The sequence below is a fragment of the Canis lupus genome, chromosome 36 (genome assembly GCF_003254725.2).
Source record: "Canis lupus dingo isolate Sandy chromosome 36, ASM325472v2, whole genome shotgun sequence".
Lineage (NCBI taxonomy): Eukaryota > Metazoa > Chordata > Mammalia > Carnivora > Canidae > Canis > Canis lupus.
Window position 1 is genome coordinate 26,137,319 of NC_064278.1, and position 20,615 is coordinate 26,157,933.

The following is a 20,615-nucleotide window of genomic DNA, read 5'->3' on the forward strand; positions in this document are numbered from 1 at the left end:
TATTCCTAGAGCCTCCCGACTCGTCTCCCTGCCTCCGTGTTCAGCTCCTCACTGTCTAATCCCAACAGAAGACACTTTAAAAATATAAGTCAGATCCTGTTACTTTTCCAACGGCCTTCTTTTTCCCGAAACTCAGACACCCTGTCTTTACAGCGGCCACCCAGGCTCCAAGGGATCCCCCTTCCCTTCGCTCTGGCTGAATGGCCTACTACTCTTAGCCTCATTCACACACCACCCCCCCCCCCACGTGTTTTCTTGCTGCTTCTTGAACACGCTGGGAATGGAAATGCTCCTGATGCACGGATTTCTCAGCCCAAACTTCTCTAAATTCAGATGTTAACTTCTCAGTGAAGACTTCCCTGAAAAGGTAAATCTAAAAAGGTAAATGCTCAATCCTATGGCCTCTTTATTCCTCTTCTACTGCTTTATTTGTCTCCATAGCTGTTTGGACCTGGTAGCAAACAGTAATATATATGTGGATATCCTGTGGCCTAGAATGTAAGCTCACGAGCATAGGAATTTGACCACTTTGTTCTAGAGCCTACAACAGAACCAGGCGCCTAGTAGACACTCAAAAAATATTTGTGTCACAAATTAATGAATAAGTATGAAGAAGAATCTTTCCTGACTGTTCCACAAAAGCACAGCAGCATTGAGAAGTTCTTCATTAGGGACGCCGGGGTGGCTCAGTGGTTAAGCGTCTGCCTTTGGCTCAGGGTGTGATCCTGGAGACCCGGGATCGAGTCCCACGTCAGGCTCCCTGCATGGAGCCTGCTTCTCCCTCTGCCTGTGTCTCTGCCTCTATCTCTGTCTGTGTCTTTCATGAATAAATAAATAAATAATAAAAAAATAAATTCATTAAAAAAAAAGAAGTTCTTCATTATAATAACCCCCTGAACATAAAGTCTAGAGAGACGTATTGGCTTTCAGTCCTGGTTCCACCTCGTACTAATACCTTGACCTTGTGTAAGTCATTGAACTTCTCGGACCTTCAGTGTCCTCATCTGTAAAATGAGCCCAAGAATTCTTTCTCACTCTATATCAAAAAGCAATCTTAGAGGGTGAAATAAGATAACATATATTTTTAAAAACGGTGTAAATTTTAAGTCATAGCCTTGACAACATTAGACAAATCATTTTAATAATGAAATATCAAGGATAAGTTGAGTCAATTCCCTCATTTCTTCTTGACTAAACTGACTGCTTGACTTATTCAGCATTTCATTACATAATGTCATTTATAATTGTCATTTATGGCTACTCCTTCAACTTTTCATACACTGAAATGAAATACAAAATCTTTGACTGCTTATAGCAGGATTCTGAAGGGCAGAAATTTTGTAACATATATATTTTTGTATTTCTCTTTTACAAACAGGCTCTCAGTTCATATTGGATGGCTAAGTTTTTGTGAAATAACCTCATTAAATGGACTTCTAAACAGGGTAAGCCGTGGGGGAAGTGGCTCAGAAACCCTGGCTTATAGAAATCAGGTCCAACTGCCATCGGCTTACGGTACACAGCACAATATCATTATGAAACTATGAGACCACATCCTCATAATTACATTATTCTAATTATACAACAAATTATAATATAAATAGACTATTAAACTGATTGTGATCTTATATATCATCTCATTCTTCATCCTGCCTTGAAGCAGGACTGTGTCCAAATGATTTGAAGACCAGTAAGAATATACTAGAAGATCCTATGATTTCTATGGCCCCTAACAGAGCAAGATACACGGCTACAGCAGGTTCATTACATATGCAAGACCTATTTGTATAATTATCCATGTATAGATGTATAATTATCACTCTACCCAATCCATCCCACAATTCTCAGGAGAAAACGCAGAATTTTAGTCTTCACAATCCATGTCTTTACCAGTTTTCAGGACCAAGAGCTTTACACGACTAAATTCATTGATAAAACCATAGAAAAATATAAAGGCTCTAAATTAAGCCCTGCTTTTAAAAAGACATTTGTTGCTGGATAGTTTATAATAAAAAGTTGGAAACAGCGTGACTGCCATCACCCGGTCCAGTAAGTGATGGCAGCTGCCCCAAGAGCCAGTCTGTGCAGCAACCGAAACAGTAAGGCAGGTTTGCAGCTGTGACCTGAGCACCAACCCACGATGTATGAAGTGAAAAAAAAATGCCAATACACTGACACCTCAGGAATCCGTGCGGGTGGCAGGAAATACCCGCATGTACCTGCACGTGCTGCTGCGGTGCCCTAGGAACAGGGGAAGGAGACGCCAAACCGGACGGGGGTGGGGGGGGTGGGGGGGTGAGGGTCCAGGTGGTGAAAACTGAAGCCTGAAGTCCCAGATTGGTAAACGGCCTCTTCACAGGAAACATCCTAAACCGTGTCCCACCCAAGGCCAGCAGGTGACCTTACAGGGTCAGGTCAAGGGCCACACGTGTCCAAAGCTGCGGAGAAAGGCTCCGGGAGACATGGGGCTGGACAGTGCTCCCCCGCCCCCCAATCCCCCACCCCCCACCCCCACCCCTGCTGCCGCGTGGTGCACCCCCCACACACACACACACACAGACTCATGCACACATGTGCACACCCAGCGAACCTTCCAGAGCGCCTGCTCCCACAGCAGGTGTCTTCAGCCCTCAGATGAAACGTCCCCAGGATGCTGCCCAGCCGTGGATTCCACTGCGGCTGACAGGTGGCCGGCTGACAGGTGGCCGCCCTGCGTTCCAGCCCCTGGGACCCCATGAATGAATTAAAGCTTTCCACGCCACCTTAAAAAGATTGCCCGCTCTTTTTTTTTTTTTTTTTTTTAAGCAAAACAAAACAAAGCTTTTCTCCCTTGGAACTAAACATACTCACTATTGTGGAGTCTGTTCATTTCATCGGCTGTTTCCTGCAACAGGGCTTCTCTCATATTTATTACGGAAGCCATCTATTTTGCAGAAGCGTAAAGGGAAAACATTATTCTCTCGATAAGCACACCCCCCTGTCAGAGAGGTGGCCCTGTTTCAGCTGCTGCCGGGGCCTGGACAGGCCTGGGGGGCCCTCGAGGCGGGAGCCCCTGCCGGCCTGCCGATTCCCCAGGGTCCGCCCCCGGACCCCCTGATTCACTGTGAGCTCTCCTCCTGTGAATTCAGGGCCAATGGAAACCACGTTGCTTTTGCTTCTGGGCCAGAAATCACTGGATCCTGGGAATCTCACGGGACACAGAGAGGCAGCCGCAGCTCCCAGCAGAGCGGGGGGAGGTGAGGGGGGGGGAGGAGACAAAATCAGTCATCCCTGGTGACACCCATGGGCCCACGAGTGCCTGGCTCAAACCGAGGTGTGCTGGATGCAACCCCGCCGTCGGGGGGATGCGCGCTCTGGTCGCAAAGGCCAGAAGCACTCTCTGGTCAGTGGGCAGAGCCTGAGTCCGACGGCGTAGGTCGTGCAGGGCAGGAGGGTGACCGTCACCTGAACCTAGCTCATAAGCTTGGGATAGCTGAGGTGTAGGGCGCAGAGCAACCGTATTTTTATCGTAATTGCCGGCAGAAGTGTTCTTCGAAAGGGAACTGTGTCTGGGAAATGTTTTCCTAAACGCCTTGGGTGGAGGCCAGAGCCACAGGTCAGCAGCTGCCCAGACCACAACCAGGAAGGCGGGTGGCGGGGGGTGGGGGGCAAGCCTGGGGGGGCAGCGGGAGAAGCTGGGCCTGCGAGCCAGGCCTTGTTCTCGGGCCCTGGGGAGCTTTAGCCCCCTTAAGCCTCCCAACAACCCGGGGCCGTGGTGACCGTTACTCACTCCCCTTCGAACCGGAGCCCACTTTTCAGATGCGGCCTGGGCGTTCCCTAAACCAGGACGAGCCCGAGCCCACGTGGCATGTGTCACTCGAGGGTCCATGCAGCTGTGATAAATCCCACCTCCTGAACCTCCGGGCAAGTTTCCTCCACGGACATAAATATCTCTGGTGAATGATTTCAGAGTCAGGGTCACCGTGGCCCCAACCGAGGACGGGGTCGCGGGAAAGCGAGGCGCCCTCAGCCGCCAGGCCCGCGGCCCTGAGCTTCTCCGGAATCCACGGGCGTCGCTGCGAAGACGCTGGGCTTTCGGCAGCAAGTGGGAAGGCATTTGACCGGCCTGGGGCAAAGTAACCCCCAGTAACACTTGGGGGACCCGGTATAATCAGTGGAATCCCCAACAATTGTCTATTCCACCTCCTAAAACATCTTTTTCCTGCATGCCAAGCTGCAAAGGGCCTTTTCCTGCGTGTAAACTCCGTCCTGAGCACTCAAGATACATTGTTTCATGGAATCTTCACCCAAACACTAAGTTTTAGGTCAGCCCGATAGTAAAGAGCTGGTAAGTCAGAGTTAGGTTTGAACGTAGGGCTTCCAGGCGCCTGACGCAACCCGTCTGAAGTCACCAACTGTGAGGCACCTGCGTGGCTCAGATGGAGCTGCCACCTCTGGCCCCGGGGCCTGGGTTCGAGTCCCGCATCGGGCCCCGCAGGAAGCCCGCTTCTCCCTCTGCCTGGATCTCTGCCTTTCTCTGGGTCTCATGAATAAAATCTTAAAAATAATAATTCTAGGACCCGAGGCCCCTATCGTCTGAGACAGGATAGAGAGGTCCTTACTGGTTGCGCCAGTGAAGTCTCAGCTGGTCGGGAAACCCCTGGAGGCTCTCCAAGTGGAGACGAGCTGCCTGCACCCTGGGCCTTGGGAGGCGGGCGAGGGGCCCAGCGTGCCTGGGAGGGAAGGGGAGTCTGGGGGTCCCGCTGCCCCAGGTGATAACGAAGAAGGAAGTGCGGTCCCCTCCCCTGGGAGTGGCACCTCGGGGCCAACGTCCCTGGCACAGCAGCCTCCGCAGAATGCCGGCTCCTAGGAGGGCCAGCCGGCCTGCATGCAGACACAGGGCGGGCACTGGGCCGCCGGGCGAGGCTGGCACAGAGCGAGGCCCTGCGGGCCGGGTGGCCGCAGCCTCATGGCAGGACACTGGTTCCTACTCTTTAATTTTCCCCAATTTGGTTCGTGGGCTCACGCCCTCCCGCTCCCAAGGCCCTCCCTGGGCCCAGGCCCGCCCCAAAGACAGGTCCAGGAGGCCCCTGAGCTCCCGTCGCTTTCCGCCCTTCTCACAGAACAGCTTCTGGGAGGAATTTGTCTTCCACTTGTAGGAAAGAATGTCTCTTTCCTTCTAGGGACACGGTCTGGCCTACAGGGACAGTAACGGTCACCACCATGTACCAAAACCTCACACTGGAGATCCACAGAGCGGGTCTCTCAAGACTTTAAAGACAGGAAACTGAGGCACCTGGAGAGCTCAGCGGGTGGGCGTCTGCCTTGGGCCCAGGTGGGATCCTGGGGTCCCGGGATCGAGTCTCACATCGGGCTCCCTGCATGGAGCCTGCTTCTCCCTCTGCCTGTGTCTCTGCCTCTTTCTCTGTGTCTCTCATGATTAAATAAATAAATAAAATCTTAAAAAAAAAGTCAGTAAACTGGAATCTTCAACGGTGTCACGATAAGGGATATACCTCACCAGCGTCGTCTTGATTACATGGACCCTGGACCAGGTGATGCGCTGGAGGTGCACAGTCAGACCCGGGAGAGGTGCCACAGGAAACACCACCACATTTGGGCCTCAGGGAGGTCGACGGCATCGAGCAAAACGAGTTTGGTTCAGATGCACGTACTCTGGCGGCCACCCCTAGAGGCTTTGCAAATAAATTGGATTTTGAAAAATAAGATCATGTCTTGTTTTCTTTCTTCTTTTTGGAAGTTAGCTTTTGGGTCACAGTCATCAAAGAATACTCTGAATCTCTCTTAAAATGGCAGAGAAAAGACGCATAAAGACTCCTTGGAAAAAAAAACATTGAGCCAACAAACCATATTCTTGAAATATCTCCTGGTTTCTAAGTCACCTAACTTTTTTTTTTTTCTACTCAAACTAATAAGACACGATATATCATTGTTGGTCTACCTTGCTCACAGGAAACCTCATTACGTATCACCTTTCACAAACTCAGTATCAAACGCCTCTTTTCGTTTCAGAATCACGGTTGATTATGTGCTACCTACGGCGCGGACACCGGCCACAACCTCAAAGAGGTGGCAAATATACAAAACAGGTTATTATGCAGCGGAGGCTGTCCAGTAATACATAACTCACAACGTAATTTACTTGTTTCCCCTACAAAGTTACATGACTTGCAAGCACCATAAAATACTTCACTTCCAGTCATAAAAGGGGAATTTATTGTACGTTTCCTGTTTCAGCGGCGATCTCGTTATAGCTCCCACAGGTAGACAGGACACAAGAGAATTCTAGCTTCCTTTAATAATTGCTCGAACTCGAATGGAGCTAATCTAGAAGGAAACGGCAACAGGCTACAAGCATATGGTACCCGCCGCGTGTTTGGGAATCTCTGGTTTGTATTTCTAACTCGATATCGAATCATTTTGTCTTTAAAATCGAAAAAACAAAACTCTTTTAATTGCGAGGCTTCTCTTCCTAAGAAAACAAATGCAGCTGACTTGTTAAATTGTCCATAATAGATGGGGCGATATCACCCCAGCTAGATTTCCTCGGCCGCGTTTTGGATCCTTTCCTGAGCACTGCACACTTGCTTCTTAGAAAATAATGACTAATAAGAAAAATCATTTTTCCCAAGCACCTCAGTGTAGAGTTACAGCTGTATTTGGTTACTCTCTGGATGGGAAATAGGCCGGTTGCTTTTCTTCCGGGCCTGCAAGCCTGGCTCCTGAATCTTCTGCACACATGCTCCTCAGATTTCAAAGGGAGGCCCCGCTGGGAGGCTGAAGACCTGACCGTGAGAGAAGGAAGTGATGCTAATTTCCCACCCCAAAGACACCACGGAGCATTTCAAAGACTTGCAGCTCAGGAGCGGAAAAAAGGCTCCATTCTGGATCAATTCAACGTTGGTCTCACTTGCAGGGTTTCCGGCCCTGCCTCCTCGTCCCCTGTTCCCCTCCTGCTTAGCTCAAGAAATCATGCGGCTGCTGGAGGCCGAATGGACCAAGTGTCCTCCCAGGACCTGGGGCTGGGCCCTGTGCCGATCTATCACGCAGATGACTGTGTTTCTGGCCACAGGACAGCCAGGACGCTGTGTTTGGGGGAACTCATGGCCCCCAAGGTGTTGAGGGAACAACCATCCGACACCCAGAAGTACTTGGCCTCTCAGACTTGAAAGATTCCGGAAGGGAGAGGTGGAGGGGGGAGGGGGCTCTGGAAAAGGAAACATTTGTAAAATGTTGACACATCTGCCCACAGTGAAATAACAGACCCTCTTACCTTTGTTGGTTGAGGAATTTCTAACAGAACAATCTTGCAAGAAGACATGGTGCATAGTCCACGAAATGTTTCAAGAAGAAATACAGTCCAAGGCAAGCAGCCATCCACGGCTATTTTATACACGCAGGGCAGTGACTCCCAACCTTCTCCCTCTCTGAAATCTGATGAACAAGATGAACTACAAAGCCAAGCTCACCAGCCTCCTGCAGTAGAGGCCAGTTTCTCTGGGGGGCCGGGAGTCTCTGGGCCTGCTCCCCACCCCAGCACCCCCAGGTTTCATCATGCCCAGGGACACCCAGGAAGGCCCTAGGTCCCTGCGGTCCCTGCAGGTGAAGTGGCCACGCAGCAGCATGGGGAAACGTCCTGCACACCTTTTTGTGCTGACCCGGGAAAGTCTGAGGATAAAGGTTTTCTTGGAAGAGAGGCCTACTTACCCTGGGTTGGGACTCGGGTGCTCTCACAGGTTTTCAAAGTAGCGGTTCCTATTGGGGCGATGATGTCTCTAGAGCTCAGATCTTCTCGTGTGAAGTGAAGGAAGCGACGGAGCATGAAGGCAGACGTCCCCCGACAGTCCTAGACTCTGTGAGCAGATGAGCCTTTCAGAGCCCGGCAAGGGCACAGGTCTGGTCTCTTCAGAGCTGGGCTCCGGGCTGGGCGATGGGGCCTGCTGAGCCACTTCCCGACCTGTCCCTCCACGTTGTGACCGGTGGAGACACTGGCACAGTGCTTCACGACGTGCTTAAGGAGGAGCTACTGTGTTTATGGAAGAGCCGAGTCTCGCGGACGCAATCTAACAGCAGAATAATAAGTCAACGACTGCGAAGTCAAGAATGAACCCATAGAAGTGCTAGAAATGACGCGGAGGTTTTCTGATCTTGAACAAGTGGGTACATGGGTGTCTACATAATGAGTCAGGAGTTCGGTCTAGCTTTTAAAAAGTGTAAAGACAAATGATAAACTTGGAAAATATCTGCCAATTATATGATAGACCAAAAAAAAAAAAAAAAACCTAATTCTTGAAAAAGTATGCCTCACTGTACGACAATCACCAGCACGCACTCCAGGACCTTTCCCTCTTCCCCAATTCTGTCCCCATGAAGCGCTTGCTCCCCACCCCCTTTCCCTGCCAGCCCCTGGCAGCCACTGGTTTCTCTTCTGCTTCTGTGAATCCAACTACTCCAGGCACCTTGTGTGGAAGAAATCACCCATCTCTCTCCCTTCCTGACTGCTCTACTTCACTTGGCGCAAGGGCTTCAAGGTTCATCCACGTGGCAGCATGGATCCAATTTCCCTTCCTTTTCAAGAATGAATCCTATCCCCTTGCTTGTATGTGCTGCATTTTGTGTACGCATTCCTCTGTTGATGAACACTTTGCTATTTTATCTGTTTAAGTGAAAAATAACTTTTTTTTAAAGATTTTATTTATTTATTTGAGACAGAGAGAGAGAGAGAGAGAGAAAGCACGAGCAAGGGGAAGGGGGAAGGAAGAGGGAGAAGCAGGCTCCCCACTGAGCAGCTGAGACTGATGTGGGGCTCCATCCCAGGACCCTGGGATCATGACCTGGGCCACAGGCAGACGCTTAATGGACTGAGCTGCCCATGCACCCAAAAAAATAAAATTTAAAGCCAAATTTTCCCTGAGAAAATATTAGTGGCACAGAGCATCAAAATATAAATAATTTGACTGGCAACGGAGAGTTTCCAATGTTTCATTGTGAATTTGACTGGAGGTGCTAAGAATAAAGGGAGCCCACCCTGAGATGAGGTTCAGAATGAGCTTCTTGGTCACTCCTAAGGAAAACATTTTGCTCAGTTCCATCTGCAGCCACTGGTTTATACAAAGGGAAAGTAGCCTTCTGGTCACAGACCACAGCTTCGGTCATGTTTGGTGTTCAGACACATCTGCACGTGCCTGTTGGGATAGGGGCGCCATGGTGGAAGGGGCTCAGTGAAGACTAAAATACAAAAGGAAACTGTCGAGCTCCAAGAGAAAGCTCGCTCTAAGGAATTCAGCTGCTGGGCCCCGGAATTGAGGGCCCAAATACTGCACCGAAATACTGATCGGTGCAAAGCTGTGTAGATGATTCTTTTTTTTTTCAAGATCTTATTTATTTATTCATGAAAGACACACATAGAGAGAAAGAGAGAGAGAGAGAGAGAGAAAGAGAGAGACAGGCAGAGGGAGAAGCAGACCCTATGCAGGGATCCTGACATGGGACTTGATCCCAGGTCTCCAGGATCACTCCCTGGGCTGAAGGCGGCGCTAAACCACTGGGCCACCAGGGCTGCCCTGTGTAGATGATTCTTTAACCTGTCCAGATTCAACCACCTGATGGTCCAGAGGTGCCCTGGAAGCCAAAAGGGCTCAGGATGCAAACTCAGAGAGCTGCCTTCAGAACTCTACACTTGAGGTCCACGTAACCCTGCTGTAGGACAACCCTAGGCATTCCAGCACCATCCTGAAGCGAGCACCCCCAGAGGGAGGGCGCGTTCTCCTCCTTGCCTGAGAGACCAGCCGGCTGTGCCAGCTCCAGCGGAGGTGCTTGGCACAGGTCTGTAGCTCACCAGCGAGTGGAGTGGAAGCTCAGAGCAGCCCGTTCGAGCTGCAGTTCTTGCGTGAGAGAGCCAGTATGGTCTGGGTCCGTACCCAGGGGAGAACACCCTGCCTGAGGAAGGCCAAAGGGAAGATTTCTCAGAGGTTTGGAGGCCAGGGTTGAGTGCATGAGGGGAATGGTGACTAGCATTTGGGCATGGATGTTGACATGTCCCCATATGCACACACAACATTTGGAGCCTTGGGAAGTTTGGGTCATGATTCTTTGGCAAAGAAGGCGCTTGACTGCACTTGAGTGCAAAGGGAATCTCAGAGAGGTCAGAACTGACCTGAATTAGTGAAATGCTCCGCTGCTTTGATATTGATGGACAACACCCAAGCCGTGGGCATTCCACTAATTTTGAACAGTGAGCAGAAAACATTTTGCGAGTGGTTTCTGGGGAAGGGTATAGATAGATCGACGTCTCGGATAAAGACCAGTGGGTTCCTAAAGTGAAGAAACCCAGTAAGGAGGCTCCTTTGCCATGTTCTTTCGTCTTGGCCGGAGGACAGGGCCAGAGTCAGAGGACAGGCTTGTGTCCCCAGTGCACCACCTGTTAGCCAGATGTCTGACACAGTGACCCTCAGGATTCTCCTCGGGAAGTCAGAATAATTCCTGCCCACCCTGTTGATAGTACTGCTGTGCATGTCAAATGAGACAACGGGTGTAAAAGAACACCCAAGAAGTTCATCCACATTCTGTGGGAAGAGATCCTCATGACCTCACAGGTAACACATCCTCAAACACCTTTTTATTTTTTCTAGGACACCCCTGGCAATCCAATCCTATTTCCTCATTTTTCATGTTGAGGAGGTGGATGGCCAGACACTGAGAGCATCTGCAAAGTCTGGCCATCTTCACAGAAGGCTATCAGTAAGGAGGCGCAGGCATTCCTACGTATTGTGTAATTGTAAGTATTGCTAAGTATTTATAAGTTCACGACTCCATCTGAATTCACGTCCTAAAGGCCTACAGTTACACGCAGCATGTCAGGCCAAAGAAGACACATCTTTAATTTGGTTCCCGCAGAACTCCACTGCCAGAGGAACATGTTAATCCCGTCACGCTGAACATTGCTTAACTTTATTGAACACTTATATTTCTCCACTTTGCAATATCTCTATAAAGCAAAATTAGTATTTGTGAATGGGACTTTTACCAGAATAAGTAAATTAAGCAATGCGTGAAAGTTGACTCTTTCTACACTCTGATGTGCCAACATGACCCAGCATATTTGTGTAAGACGGAACCATGTTCAGAGGGACTCTGTGTACAGTTTTACGTTGTGTATCAGAAAGCTTACATCCGGAGTTCAAATGATCCCCTTCCCGCTTCCCAGCTGCATAGCCTCTTCCCGGTATCGCCACTCCAGCAAGTGTACATCTCTGTTACACCGACGTTGCGGTGGCATGACTTGCACAAGTGCGTCCAGTGTGGTGGAACATAAGCCCCCACGCATCATAAATGTACCAAGAGCCTATCTGACCCATATGTGGGCTGAGTGGTCACAAGCCTCAAGTTTGCAAGAACGAAAAAGGACAGCTTTGATTTAAGCAAAGGGGGGATTTAGTGAACGAATGTTGACCAGCATGTCACCGAATAGCCAGGAAGGCTAGAAACCAGACTCGAACGCCAGGCAACCAGAGGCATCAAAACCAAGGCGCAGAGATGACCCAGAGGGAAGCCCACCGACACCACCTGCAACAACAAACAATAGAGCTTTACAGAGCTGAGCTCTGGACACCACCGTTAGCGAGGTCTCCACGGGCCTGGGAAATCGGATAGGGCATGACCGCCTGCACTGCGCTCCCCATCGTCTTGCATCACTACCCCCCAGTTCAAAACCAGAGTCGTTGCATCTGACTAGATGAGCCCGAGTCTGGTACCCCGCAAAAGGACGGGGGATGCTAGGAGAATGGGCCTCCAGGGTAGGAGGTGGCCTCTCACCCCCCACGTCTTGGGCAATGGAGATTTCAAGTGCGAACATGGGAAAAGGCTACATTCAAAGGACAGCGAAAATAAAGCTGAAAAATGGCAATAAATTCATGACTTCCCTATTGAGTTACCATATTTTACATAATCTGTTATGAACAGACTATCTAGAAAAACTGAAACCTAAAAATCTTAAACCATGAACACACAGGTGAAATCAATATTCTGACCCTTGAAACTTCAAAATGGTAAGTCCTCAATGGAGTGACCATCATTGGGACTTGAAACTGGCAAAGTCACCAGTTTTGATATTTTTTTCCCCTTTCCCTCGGGGAACATTTGAACATTTATGTTGAATAACACCTACTCTTTCACTTGGAGAACAGACCCCTGTTGATGGAGATTTTTTTTTTTAATGGCAGGAGAGACATCACCAAAATGGTGACACGGGAAATGGTAGCCGCGTTCCCCCGCAGAGAGCAAGACCCCAACAGCTACCCAAGAACAGAGCACGGCTGGGAGAGCAGCGGAGTCCCCCCAAAGTTAAGCAGCACAGTGGAACAAGGAACCTGCCAACGACTGCCCAGCAGGGGAAGGACGGCAGCTGCACTGTGCCCCTGCGGCCCACCCGCCGGAGAGGGGCTGCCCATCTGGAAGCGGCCCCTCGCCAGGAAAGGGGGAACGGGGCGAGGGCCCAGCTGCCCCGGCCTCAGGGCTCATGGAGGTTCCCAGTGGGTGGCACAGAGAGGCAGCTCGGAGGGGGAAGAGCAGCGCGGGCCATCGTGGCCCACAGTCACCTGCGCTGCACAGCAACACGGAGGACTTCCAAGAAACGGATGCCAGCACGGCTGGTTTGCAGCAGGTTTTGCCCACAGCAGACCCTGCAGGTCCCCCCCACTCCGGGGCCCAGGAGCTGCACTGCTAGGTTCCCGGCCCACCTCCACCACCCGCACGCACCGGGGCCGGGCCTCCAGCTGTGACTGGCCTGCTGCTCTCCTGACACCTGTCACCTGCCTCCACTGCAGCGTCTGCACCGACTGCTCGCACACCTGCTGGGCTCAAATTAAGGTGCCTCTTTTGGCGCTGGCCTGCAGCTAGTGCCCCCAGCCATGCACCTGCATAGCCTGGCCTCACCCACCCTCCTTACTAGCCTTCATGATAGGCCATGCAGCTCGGGGAAGACTGTGCAGCCACAGGGGGGCACACCAGCAGGCAGGGCCCCCAGAGGTGTGAGGGAGCCCCTAGCTGGCCTGGCCCTTGCTGCCTGCACTGGCCTTCCTCACTACACGTGTGACCGCATTTGGCCCCAGCCCTCACACAGGCACCTGCAGCTGGCTCTCCCACACCACTGGGGGCTCCCCACTGTAGCCGCCTGCCCTGGTCACTGGTTGGGGAACCTGGAGGCACCACTAAGGATCCCAGCAGCCCTTTCAGCCACAGTAAGTGCTTACCAAGGACCACGTGGGTCTTCATGCTGTCCATTCCAGCAGCTCAAGCCAAAGAGGCATCATGCACCCCTGAACCCAATGCTGCCACATGCCCCCACACCTGTGCCATACCACTAGACCCAGGGTCACAGTAGACTGTGTCCCTCCCATGACTGAAGAAGTTAATCCATAAAGCCTGGAAGAGGTGACTGGTCCTGCAAATGTGCAGACACCTACTCAGGGCTACAGGGGTCATGAAAAATCAGTGAATCATGGCTGCACCAAAGCAATGTAGTAAACCTTAAGTAACTGTCCACAGAGACATGGAAATCCAGGAATTGTCTGACAAGGAATTTAAAATAATTGTTCTGAAGATGCTCAGAGAGCTACAAGAGAACACAGATAAATAATATAACAATATCAGGAAAACAAATACAAGAACAAAATGAGATCAACACAGAAAATAGAAAACATAGAAATAAACCAAACAAATGTCGGGGCTTAAGAATAATGCAATGATTGAACCGAAGAATTCAACAGAGAACTCCCATAACAGATTTGACCAAGCAGGAGTAGCAGCGATCCAGAAGACAGGCCAAGTGAAATCATCCAATCAGAAGGACAAAAAGAAAGAGGAATGAAGAACCCTGACAGCACCTGTGGGACGCTAGTAAGAGAAACAGTGTACACGACTGGAGTCCCAGAAGGAGGAGAGAGAGAGAGAGAGAATGGTGTAGAAAGCTTATTTAAAGAAATAATAGCTGAAAGCTTTCCCCCTCTAGGGAGAGATTTGGACACGTTCACGAACAAAATAGGTCACCCCAAAATTTCAATCTAAAATGATCTTCTCCAAGACACATTATAATAAAATTGTCTAAAATCAAAAACAAAAAGGGAGTTTTTAAAAGCAGTAAGAGGGGATGCCTGGGTGGCTCAGTGGTTTAGCATCTGCCTTCGGTCCAGGGTATCATCCCCGGATCCAGGATCAAGTCCCACATCAGGCTCCCTGCACGGAGTCTGCTACTCCCTCTGCCTATGTCTCTGCCTCTCTCTCTCTCTCTCTCTCTCTCTGTGTGTGTCTCTCATGAATAATAAATAAAATCTTTAAAATAAATAAATAAATAAAAGCAGTAAGGGGAAAACAATTCTCTCATCAGAGGAAATCCCATCAAGCTAACATCAGATTTCTCAGCAGAGACCTTGCAGGCCAGGAAAGAAGAGAATGATATAATCCCAGCGCTGAAAGAAAAAAGCTCCCAACCAAGAATACTTTACCCAGCAAAGTTGTTCTTAGGAAATGAAGATGAGATAAAGATTTTTCCCTAGCAAACAAAAGCCGAGGGTGTTCATTACCAGTCAATCTGCCTTCTAAGAAATGCTGAAATAGAAGGATGCTAATTAGAAACATAAAAACATATGAAAATAACTCCTTAACTCTAGTATAAAAGCGAAAGGACCAATGCGTTAAAACAAAAAGCTATGGTTACAATAACTTGCTGCTAGAGACACAGTATAAAAAGATGAAAATTATGACTAAAAAAAGATAAGGTAAAAAGGTAGAGCTTTTGTAGCAAAGTTAACTTATCAGTGTAAAATAGACTGTTAACACCTATGTGATGTTTTATGTACGCCGCCTAACAACCACGCAATGGAAACCCACGGTAGATTCATGGAAGGCAAAGAGAAGGGAATCAAAGCATTGACCCCCAGGGGAAAGCGTCAATTCATACATGGTGTGTGGGGGCTGGGAGGCCGGGGGAATGTACACACACACACACACACACACACACACACACACAGAATATTATTCAGTTGTGAGAAAGGAAATCCTGCCCTTGTGTCAACCTGGATGAAACTTGGGGCATTATGCTAAGTGAAACATGTCAAAGAAAGACAAATACAGTATGATATGACCATATGTGGAATCTAAAAAAGCCAAATTTATGGAAACAGTGTAAAACGGTGGTTACCTGAGGAGGGAAGGTGGGGAGAAATGGGGAGAGGTTGGTCAAGGCCACAAACTTGTGGACTTAAGATGGATACGTTCTAGGGATCTAAAGTACGCCACAGTGATGGTAGTTGGCACTACTCTATCAGATACCTGAAAGTTGCTATGAGGGTAGGTCTTAATTTTTTTTTTAAGATTTTATATATTTATTCATGAGAGACAGAGAGAGGCAGAGACACAAGCAGAGGGAGAAGCAGGCTCCATGCAGGGAGCCCGATGGGGGACTCAATCCCAGGACCCTGGGGTCACCTCCTGAGCTGAAGGCAGAGGCCCAACCCCTGAGCCACCCAGGTGTCCCTCCAGTAGGTCTTAAATGTTCTCACCGCAAAAAGGAAATGGCAATCGTGTGACTTGGAGGGAACAGTAGCTAACGCTGTGGTAGGAATCATTTTACAAGACATAAGTGGATCAAAATTACACGTTTTACAGCTTAAACTTACACAATGTTGTATGTCAACTCGGTCTTGACAAAGTTGTCGTGGGGGTGTGAGGGGAGAGGCTTCACGGAAGAAAACCCAAACATGTCACAGGGAGCTTTCCCCCCCATGCACTCTTCCCGTAGCTGCCTGAACTAACTTGAGGTGGTTTTGCTTTTTTCGATTTAAGTTTTTCATGCTTTTATTAGAAAGCCGTAACTGCATTTGGAACCTTACTGATATCCCACCTCAGGATGGCTTTTGCATTATTCATGCATTTTTCACAATAGGCTCTTCATGCCTTTGAATTCTTCTAGTTGGAGCAGGAAATGCAAACAAATCAGCAAATGGACTTAGCCCTTAAAAGTTTATGTCCAGCTGAGCAGTTATGATATCAATTACATCATGAAAAATTCCTTTTCCCTGAAAGACTGCTAAAGCTCAGAGGGTTACGGTACAATTTCTCAGCATAGGACAGACCGGGGAGGGTGTGTGTGTGGAGAATGTAGATCTTTGGATATTAGCAAAAATTTGGGGAGTCTTTGGATAGGAGGGAAAAATAAGCATTTATTTGTCTTTAAGGCAACATGTTGCCTGTTATGTATGAATAAACTGGCTTCAACAAAAACTGTTTTATCCATTGTTAAAAAGTGACCGACTATAAAACAGCTACCACAGTTCTGTTTTGGCCAGTGACAAAAGGATTTATTTCCAAATCTTTTCCACTAAAAAGTCCACAGAGATCAAAAAGTTTTCACATGTGATCTCCGCACGCCAGTAAGATAAAAGTGCTATGTTTTAATATGTTATAATAATCCTATTGTGTGCCACTGTTTTCCAATGACCTGTAAATAGTACATATCTGAGAAAGGCTTTTTTTTTTTTTTTTTTTTTTTCAGTTAAAGAGACAAAGTAGGAAGTAGGAAAGGTACGTATGACAAGTCAGGGATCTATTGTTATAAACTAATTGCTTTTTCCCCAGTCTGCAGAGTTCAGAATTGCAAATGCTTGGCCAATGAGACATAACAGAGGCAGAACTTGAATGTTACAGTGCAGTTGGCAAAATGATTTATCGCCCCTTTGTCATTGAAATTAATAATATGTATGCTCTAACATTTACAGCTTTTCACTTATTTTGTTATGCATGCTCTGCACCAAATTAAAATATGTGCACTAGCACAATATTGCAGTCATATTTCATTTATTTATTTATTCATGAGAGACACACAGAGAGAGAGAGAGGCAGAGACACAGGCAGAGGGAGAAGCAGGCTCCATGCACCGGGAGCCCGACGTGGGATTCGATCCCGGGTCTCTAGGATCGCGCCCTGGGCCAAAGGCAGGCGCCAAACCGCTGCACCATCCAGGGATCCCTGCAGTCATATTTCAAAAAAGAAGGAAAGGGAAGAAATAAGGAAGAAAAGGAGGGAGAGGGAGGGTGGGAAAAAAAAAACATCCAGCCAACTCTGAATTCCAGTGAAGTGCAATTTGTTTATGTTTTTGCTAATAATATCAATGTTCTTACGCATTCACGTATCCATTGGTTGTGATCAATAACATCGAAACTTTTACCTGAGCTTCTGGTTGGTTTTGACACCGCACTATCGAATAGTCATTATTTGTTCAATACCTGCCTCCTGCATCAGATGATGAGAGTCAACATTTGTGTCATGGTCAAGATCGGATACGTAACACCTGTCGCCTGTCTCCTCCTCTAGGGACGAACCCCGTGATGGCAGGGACCGTATCTGCTTCCTGTATACACCAAGCATTTAGGACGCAATGCCCCGTACAATTCATTCATTCAATAAATATTTTTTTGAGGACCTTCTCTGCACTGGGAAGTAGTAAGAAATATAAATCTAATGAAATCAATTCAAGTGGAAAAAAAAAAAAGAGAGAGAGATTGAAGGAGAGAGTCTGGATTTTTTCTCAACTTCATCGTGCCATGTTTCTTTGATTTCTTCTGGGCATCCACACCATTCTTTTCACCCGATCAGCTTTCTGATTCTCTCCTTCCTTATAATCTGGGAGCATAGCAAACCGCCCCAATGACCACCCCAATCTCTACTCCATGACACTCGCAGCTGAAACAACCACTACAACCTTCAGCCTTGGTCCTCACTTACGAGAAACATCTGGTAGAAACAGGCCGCCACCTCCAAGTCAGTGGACTAACTCCCCGCGGATCCAGCTTCCTCTCTCATTAACTGCCCGGCAGCAGGAGGACGGGTAGTGGGGTGCCAGTGTAGGATCGCAGGAGCCTCCGCTGGGAGTCTTCCTCCTTAGGGGTGGCTGGGCATGGGGCTGGGAACTGGATAAGTCTAGTTAAATTGTGCTTTAGGATAGTGTCTTCCTACTCCTCTGCCCCAAGTGGCTGGCCCATAGCAGGTATTAAATAAACATTCGCTGCAGGGAGGCTGCAGATGTGTGAGCACATGCTGGGGGGGCAGAAGGGAGTCTAGTGACCCGGGCGTCTGAGTGTCGCAGTGGCGTGGAGCGTGACCTCGGGGACGCTACCATCTTGGCGCTGCCCGAAGACCCAGGTTGTGGGTCCGTCGTGGGCCGCCGGCCGTGTCTGCGGAGCCAGTTCCCGAGCTCATCAGACTCGGTGCTGGGCTGGTGGATGGGTCAAGCGTGCTCCATAAACCAGAGGGAAACGTGCAAGTGACTAACGGTCCGAGTGCAGCTGAGAATTCTAGCCCAAGCTGAGTGGGCCACTAGGGGAGGCCACATCTGGATGTGACCACGCGCCTTCGCACTCAGAACTGCCTCCTTTGGCTCACATGCCTCATCTCAGAGTTGGAACCTGCCAGAATGGCCTGTGGGAACGCTGCTCTAGGAGAAGCTCCGGAGGAGGCGCAGCGAGGACCCTCAAGACTTGAAAAGCACATGTCCTGCCCTGGGAACGTCCAAACCCCCCGCCAGTATGACTGCGTTCCAGGTCTTCAGCGGGATTGACAAACGATTAGAGGGGACATTGGCAGGAGCTGCAGCTAACCATGTGGGGAGGCCTGTATTGCAGGAGCCACTGGGACCAGCCCCCTGGGAAAGGCCGGGGCGATGAACCGCAGCTAATGAAGACCCGGTCCCGAGAAGGCCGCTAATAAGATGGTTGGATGTCGCTGTCCAGTCTTCTGGTTGGTCTGACGGAGCCAAAGTTCACACAGAAAAATTAGCAAAGACAAGCTGAAACCTTATCCCCTAAAAGCTCATACTCCTAAAAGCACCGTTGCTGTGGCCCACCTTTTGGCTACAAGACAACACCTGTCAAAGCTTTTAAGAACAAGCCATGGCTCTATAGGAGGAAAGACCGGCCGAGCCAGCAACAAGGTGTTGACGGGCTGGGTGCCCGACAGGGGAGGTAGACCTGTGAAATCGCACCTCCCCTTCCAGAGATGCCAGCACGGCACAGAGGCAGGATGGCCCCCAGCGGCAAGCAGCAGGCCAAGAAGGGGGGAGGGGGTCATGAACCTTCCCCATATGGTGGACGAGGAGGCCATGAACAAGGAGGACGGAGAGGTCGACGAGGTGGCTACGCCCATGGTAGCTGAGGGGGAGAAGGAGGAAATAAGCATGAAGGAGGCTGGACAGATGGAGGGAATGGAGCAGGAGGTGGCTACCACGGTGGTGCTTACCAAGATTCAGGCTTCCAGGGCAGCCCGGGGGGCTCAGCGGTTTAGGGCTGCCTTCAGCCCAGGGCATGATCCCCGAGACCCGGGATCAAGTCCCGCGTTGGGCTCCCTGCGTGGAGCCTGCTTCTCTGTGTCTCTGCCTCTCTCTCTGTGTGTGTGTTTCTCATGAATAAATACATAAAATTAAAAAAAAAAAAAGATTCAGGTTTCCAGCCAGGGGGCCATCATGGTGGTGGCCACGGTGGTAGCTACCAAGGTGGTAGTGACGGTGGCTTCCAAACATCTACCTATACAGGAAGTGGATACCAGGGTGGTGGATACCAGCAGGGCAGATACCACGATGGTGGGCGCCGTGGTGATCAAGGCAGTGCTTATGGAGAGAGAGGTGGTTGCGGAGGCCAAGGAGGAGGAGGCTGGGGGAGGAAGGGTGAGCCAGAATTGTCACCAGGGGGGCCAATCTGAACAGCACTCAGCATGGAGGTTATCAGCATAATCATTTTAGATTTGGACATGGAGGACATTATCCTAGCTGAGTCTACAGAACCTTAAATTTTGCTAGAGCTCAAGTAGTAGAAACCTAGTCTCAGAATCTTGAATCCAACATCAAATTTTTTTTTTAAGATTGTATTTATCTATTCATGAGAGACACCAAGAAAGAGACGGAGACACAGGCAGAGGCAGAAGCAGGCTCCCCGCGGGGAGCCTGATGTGGGACTCGAACCCGGGACCCCGGGGTCACGACCTGAGACAAAGGCAGACGCTCAACCGCGGAGACACCCGGGTGCCCCTCAACATCAATTTTGAGTTAATGTTGCAGGGAGGTGGCAGGCGGATTCCTGCTTGGCATAAATATTTGTAGGTCTTCATTCAATCGTGTGTTTTTTTTAAGGACTTACATAATGCAGTCTGTTTGAGAGACACACACATCTGTGCTTTGTATGAAGAATTTTTAAAAAGATGATTAAAATTACCTTTAATTGGGATCCCTGGGTGGTGCAGCGGTTTGGCGCCTGCCTTTGGCCCAGGGCGCGATCCTGGAGACCCGGGATCGAATCCCACGTCGGGCTCCCGGTGCATGGAGCCTGCTTCTCCCTCTGCCTGTGTCTCTGCCTCTCTCTCTCTCTGTGTGTGACTATCATAAATAAATTTTAAAAAATTAAAAAAAAATAAAATTACCTTTAATTAATTGACCAGTAGACTAATTCCACAGTCCTTTTTTGGGGAAGAAATTTCTTGAAAAAGTTTTCAATAAGCGATTGTGAAAAGAGGATTGTCCTGGATTTTTTTTCGGATTTACAACTAGGAAACCCTCCTCATATTAATCCATGTAC

General features: G+C 49.1%; 1 pseudogene; it reads left to right on the forward strand.

Annotated features, from left to right (window-relative positions):
* Positions 1 to 17,723: 17,723 nt before the first annotated feature.
* LOC112668269 (protein FAM98A-like) lies at positions 17,724 to 19,817 on the forward strand (annotated as a pseudogene).
* The last annotated feature ends 798 nt before the right edge of the window (positions 19,818 to 20,615 follow it).